Source organism: Arachis ipaensis, chromosome B07 (assembly GCF_000816755.2).
Source record: "Arachis ipaensis cultivar K30076 chromosome B07, Araip1.1, whole genome shotgun sequence".
Classification (NCBI taxonomy): Eukaryota; Viridiplantae; Streptophyta; class Magnoliopsida; order Fabales; family Fabaceae; genus Arachis; species Arachis ipaensis.
The window spans coordinates 27,721,257-27,727,968 of NC_029791.2; positions in this window are offsets into that span (position 1 = coordinate 27,721,257).

Below are 6,712 nucleotides of genomic sequence, written 5' to 3' on the forward strand. Positions count from 1 at the left end.
AAACAAAGAGAAGGTGAATCCCTCTATGAAGCTTGGGAAAGATACAAGCAACTGATCAGGAGATGTCCTCCTGACATGCTCTCAGAATGGTCCATCATAGGCGTGTCCTATGATGGCTTGTCTGAGATATCCAAAATTTCATTGGATAGCTCTGCAGGTGGATCACTCCACTTGAAGAAAACACCTGCAGAAACTAGAGAACTCATTGAGATGGTTGCTAAAAACCAATTCATGTACACCTCTGAGAGAAATCCTGTAAACCATGGAATTTCTTAGAAGAAAGGAGTTCATGAAATTGAAACTCTGAATACCATATTGGCTCAGAATAAGATCTTGACTCAGCAAGTCAGTATGATCTCCCAGCATCTGACGGGAATGTAAGCTCCAACTGGCAATACTCAGGAAGCTTCTTCTGAAGAAGAAGCTTATGATCCTGATCAACCCACTATGGAGGAGGTGAATTACATGGAAAAATCCTATGGAAACACCTACAATCCTTCGTGGAGGAACCATCCTAACATTTCATGGAAGGATCAACAGAAACCTCAACAAGGTTTCAATAACAATCAAGGTGGAAGGAACCAGAATAGGGTCAACAACAGACCACCATTCCCATCTTCTCAAGGGAATATGGAAACCTCTAAGCAGAGCCTTTCTGACTTATTAACTCTGGTTTCCAACCACTCTAAGACCACTCATAGTTTCATGAATGAAACAAGGTCCTCCGTTAGAAACTTGGAGGTACAAGTTGGTCAACTGAGCAAGAGGATCCCTAAGACTCCTCCTGAAACTCTTCCAAGTAATACTGAGGTTAATCCTAGAGAAGAGTACAAGGCCATAACCATGGAGGTAGAGGCCGAATCTGAGGAGAATGGGGTGGCATTGAATGCCAGTGAAGGACATATCACTAGGCGTTCAACGCCCAATCTAGTAGCAAGCCTAGCACTGAACGCCAGTGAGGAACCCCTCAAAGGGCGTTCAACGCCCATCCTGGCAGCAGAGTTGGCGTTGAACGCCAGCCAGGGAGCACTGGCGGGCGTTCAACACCCACACACCCAGGCTTTCTGGTGCTGAACGCCAGTGAGGAACCCCTCAGTGGGCGTTCAACGCCCAACCATGCAGGCTTTCTGCCACTGAACGCCTGATGAGCGGAAAATTTATACGCTTTTTGGCATTGTTTTTAGTATGTTTTTAGTAGGATCTAGTTACTTTTAGGGATGTTTTCATTAGTTTTTATGTTAAATTAACATTTTTGGACTTTACTATGAGTTTGTATGTTTTTCTGTGATTTCAGGTATTTTCTGGCTGAAATTGAGGGACTTGAGCAAAAATCAGATTCAGAGGTTGAAGAAGGACTGCTGATGCTGTTGGATTCTGACCTCCCTGCACTCAAAGTGGATTTTCTGGAGCTACATAACTCAAAATGGCGCACTTCTAATTGCGTTAGAAAGTAGACATCCAGGGCTTTCCAGCAATATATAATAGTCCATACTTTGGCCGAGTTTAGACGACATAAATGGGCGTTAAACGCCAGTTCTACGCTGCAGTCTGGAGTTAAACGCCAGAAACACGTCACAAGCCAGAGTTAAACGCCAGAAATACGTTACAAACTGGCGTTCAACTCCAAGAATGACCTCTCCACGTGGAAACTTCAAGCTCAGCCTAAGCACACACCAAGTGGGCCCCGAAATTGGATTTATGCATCAATTACTTATCTCTGTAAACCCTAGTAACTAATTTAGTATAAATAGGACTTTTTACTATTGTATTAGACATCTTGGGACGTTTAGTTCTTAGATCATGGGGCTGGCCTCTCGGTCATGCCTGGACCTTCATCACTTATGTATTTTCAACGGTTGAGTTTCTACACTCCTAGATTAAGGTGTGGAGCTCTGCTGTTCCTCATGAATTAATGCAAAGTACTACTGTTTCTCTATTCAATTCAACTTATTCCGCTTCTAAGATATTCATTCGCACTTCAACATGAATGTGATGAACGTGACAATCATCATCATTCCCTATGAACGCGTGCCTGACAACCACTTCCGTTCTACCTTAGATTGAATGATTATCTCTTGGATCTCTTAATCAGAATCTTCGTGGTATAAGCTAGATTGATGGCAGCATTCATGAGAATCCGGAAAGTCTAAAACTTGTCTGTGGTATTCCGAGTAGGATTCAGGGATTGAATGACTGTGACGAACTTCAAACTCGCGAGTTCTGGGCATAGTGACAGACGCAAAAGGAGGGTGAATCCTATTCCAGTTTGATCGAGAACCTCAGATGATTAGCCGTGCTGTGATAGAGCATTTGGACCATTTTCACAAGAGGATAGGATGCAGCCATTGACCACGGTGATGCCTCCAGATGATTAGCCATGCAGTGACAGCGCATAAGACCATATTCCAGAGAGGATGAAAAGTAACCATTGATAATGGTGATGTCCTTACATAAAAGCCAGCCATGGAAAGGAGTAAGACTGACTGGATGAAGACAGCAGGAAAGCAGAGGTTCAGAGGAACGAACGCATCTCCATACATTTATCTGAAATTCTCACCAATGATATACATAAGTATTTCTATCTTTATTTTCTATCTATTTAATATTTATTTTCGAAAACTCCATAACTATTTTATATCCGCCTGACTGAGATTTACAAGTTGACCATAGCTTGCTTCATACCAACAATCTCCGTGGGATCGACCCTTACTCACGTAAGGTTTATTACTTGGACGACCCAGTGCACTTGCTGGTTAGTTGTATCGAAGTTGTGAATGAAAAACAATTTATTAAGACGTGCGTACAGAGTTTTTGACGCCGTTGCCTGAGATCACAATTTCGTGCACCAAGTTTTTGGCGCCGTTGCCGGGGATTGTTCGAGTTTGGACAACTGACGGTTCATCTTGTTGCTCAGATTAGGTAATTTTCTTTTTGTTTTATTTTCAAAAATTTTTCAAAAAAATCTTTCAAAAATTTTGCCTTTGTTTTCGAAAATTATTTCAGAATTTTTAAGAATGAATTCTAGAGTTTCATGAAAAATGTTGGAGCCTGGCTGGCTGTAAAGCCATGTCTAATTCTTTTGGATAGGGGCTTCCAACCATCAGCATAGAGGCAAGTTAATTTGATAAGTAATGAGCAGTATGTTTTGATGTTACATGCTAAAGCTTGGCTGGCTATTAAGCCATGCCTAACTCTCAGATTGGAGCTTTAGACTAAGAGTACAAAGATTCCTGGAATTCATTTTAAAAATTTTGGAATCCTTATTTTTCTTTTTCAAATTAATTTTCGAAAAATCCAAAAAAATCATAAAATTATAAAAATAAAAAAAATATTTTGTGTTTCTTGTTTGAGTCTTGAGTCAATTTCAAGTTTGGTGTCAATTGCATTTTTTCTAAAAAAAATTCTTTGCATTTTTTGAAAATTCATGCATTCATAGTGTTCTTCATGATCTTCAAGTTGTTCTTGATAAAACCTTCTTGATTGATCTTCATATTATATTGTTTTGTGTTGTATGGTGTTTTTCATATGCATTCTTGAAATCTTAGTGTCTAAGCATTAAAGATTTCTAAGTTTGGTGTCTTGCATGTTCTCTTTGCATTGAAAATTTTTCAAAAATATGTTCTTGATGTTCATCATGATCTTCAAAGTGTTCTTGGTGTTCATCTTGACATTCATAGCATTCTTGCATGCATTTCTTGCTTTGATCCATAACTTTCATGCATTGCATCATTTTTCATGTTTTTCTCTCTCATCATTAAAAATTCAAAAATAAAAAAAAATATCTTCCCCTTTTTCTCTCTTAAAATTTCGAAAATTAGATTTGACTTTTTTAAAAATTTTTAAAATCTAGTTGTTTTTATGAGTCAAATCAAATTTTCAATTTAAAAATCTTATCTTTTTCAAAATCTTTTTCAAAAATCAAATCTTTTTCATTTTTCTTATTTATTTTCGAAAATTATAAAAATATTTTTCAAAAATATTTTTCTTATCTTTACCACATAATTTTCGAAAATAACATCATCAATTAATGTTTTGATTCAAAAATTTCAAGTTTGTTACTTACTTGTTAAGAAAGAAAGATTCAAACTTTAAGTTCTAGAATCATATCTTGTGATTTCTTGTAAATCAAGTCATTAATTGTGATTTTAAAAATCAAATCTTTTTCAAAACTAATTTCAATCATATCTTTTCAAAAATATCTTTTTATCTTATCTTTTTCAAAATCATATCTTTTTCAAAAATTTGATTTTAAAATATCCTTTCTAACTTCTCATCTTCTTATCTTTTCAAAATTGATTTTCAAAATTGTTTCAACTAACTAACTAACTTTTTGTTTATTTCTTATCTTTTTTAAAACTACCTAACTAACCTTCTCTCTCTAATTTTCGAAAATATCTCCCTTTTTTTTCAAAAATTCTTTTTAATTAACTAATTGTTTCAAAATTCAATTTTAATTTATTTCTTCTTTTAATTTTCGAAAATCACTAACCATTTTTCAAAAATAATTTTCGAAAATCCTTCTCTCTCATCTCCTTCTGTTTATTTATTCATCTACTAACATCTCTCTCTCACTCACCAAAAATCCGAACTTTCTCTTTCTCTGAGTTTAGATTTTCTCTTCTTCTTTTCTTCTACTCACATAAGAGAACCTTTATACCTGGGCAAAAAAGATCCCTATTATTATTATTTCTCTGTTCCCTTCTTTTTCATATGAGTAGGAGCAAGGACAAGAATATTTTTGTTGAAGCAAATCCAGAACCTAAAAGGACTCTGAAGAGGAAACTAAGAGAAGCTAAATTACAACAATCCAGCAAGCACCTGTCAGAAATTTTCTAACAGGAAGAGGAGATGGCAGCCGAAAATAATAATAATGCAAGGAGGATGCTTGGTGACTTTACTGCACCTAATTCCAATTTACATGGAAGAAGCATCTCCATCCCTACCATTGGAGCAAACAATTTTGAGCTGAAACCTCAATTAGTTTCTCTAATGCAGCAGAACTGCAAGTTCCATGGACTTCCATCTGAAGATCCTGCAATAGCAGAGGTGAATTACATGGGTGAACCATATGGAAACACCTATAATCCCTCATGGAGAAATCACCCAAATCTCTCATGGAAGGATCAACAAAAGCCTCAACAAGGCTTTAATAATGGTGGAAGATATAGGTTTAACAATAGTAAACCTTTTCCATCATCCACTCAGCAACAGACAGGGAACTCTGAACAAAATACTTCTAATTTAGCAAACTTAGTCTCTGATCTATCTAAGGCTACTGTGAGTTTCATGAATGAAACAAGGTCCTCCATTAGAAATTTAGAAGCACAAGTGGGCCAGCTGAGTAAAAGGATCACTGAAATCCCTCCTAGTACTCTCCCAAGCAATACAGAAGAAAATCCAAAAGGAGAGTGCAAGGCCATTGACATAGTCAACACGGCTGAAACCACAAGAGAGGAAGGGGAGGACGTGAATCCCAGTGAGGAAGACCTCCTGGGACGTCCAGTGATCAATAAGGAGTTTCCTTCTGAGGAACCAAAGGAATCTGAGACTCATCTAGAGACCATAGAGATTCCATTAAACCTCCTTACGCCCTTCATGAGCTCTGATGAGTATTCTTCTTCTGAAGAGAATGAGGATGTTACTGAAGAGAAAGTTGCCAAGTTCCTTGGTGCAATCATGAAGCTGAATGCCAATTTATTTGGTAATAAGACTTGGGGAGATGAACCTCCCCTGTTCACCAATGAACTAAATGCATTGGATCAACTGAGATTGCCTCAGAAGAAAAAGGATCCTAAAAATTTCCTGATACCTTATACCATAGGCACCATGACCTTTGAGAAGGCTCTATGTGACCTGGGGTCAGGAATAAACATCATGCCACTCTCTGTAATGGAGAAACTGGAAATCTTTGAGGTACAAGCTGCTAAAATCTCATTAGAGATGGCAGACAATTCTAGAAAACAGGCTTATGGACAAGTAGAGGACATATTAGTAAAGGTTGAAGGCCTTTACATCCCTGCTTTGCTGATTTCATAATCCTAGATACTGGGAAGGATGAGGATAAATCCATCATCCTTGGAAGACCCTTCCTAGCCACAGCAAGAGTTGTGATTGATGTTGACAGAGGAGAATTGGTCCTCCAACTGAATGAGGACAACCTTGTGTTTAAGACTCAAGAATGACTTTACTGCACCTAATTCCAATTTACATGGAAGAAGCATCTCTATCCCCACCATTGGAGCAAACAATTTTGAGCTGAAACCTCAATTAGTTTCTCTAATGCAGCAGAACTGCAAGTTCCATGGACTTCCATCTGAAGATCCTTTTCAGTTCTTAACTGAATTTTTGCAGATTTGTGATACTGTTAAGACTAATGGAGTAGATCCTGACGTCTACAGGCTCATGCTTTTCCCGTTTGCTATGAGAGACAGAGCTAGAATATGGTTGGACTCTCAACCTAAGGATAGCCTGAACTCTTGGGATAAGCTGGTCAAGGCTTTCTTAGCCAAGTTCTTTCCTCCTCAAAAGCTGAGCAAGCTTAGAGTGGATGTTCAAACCTTCAGACAGAAAGAAGGTGAATCCCTTTATGAAGCTTGGGAGAGATACAAGCAACTGACCAAAAAGTGTCCTTCTGACATGCTTTCAGAATGGACCATCCTGGATATAGTCTATGATGGTTTATCTGAGCTATCAAAGATGTCACTGGACACTT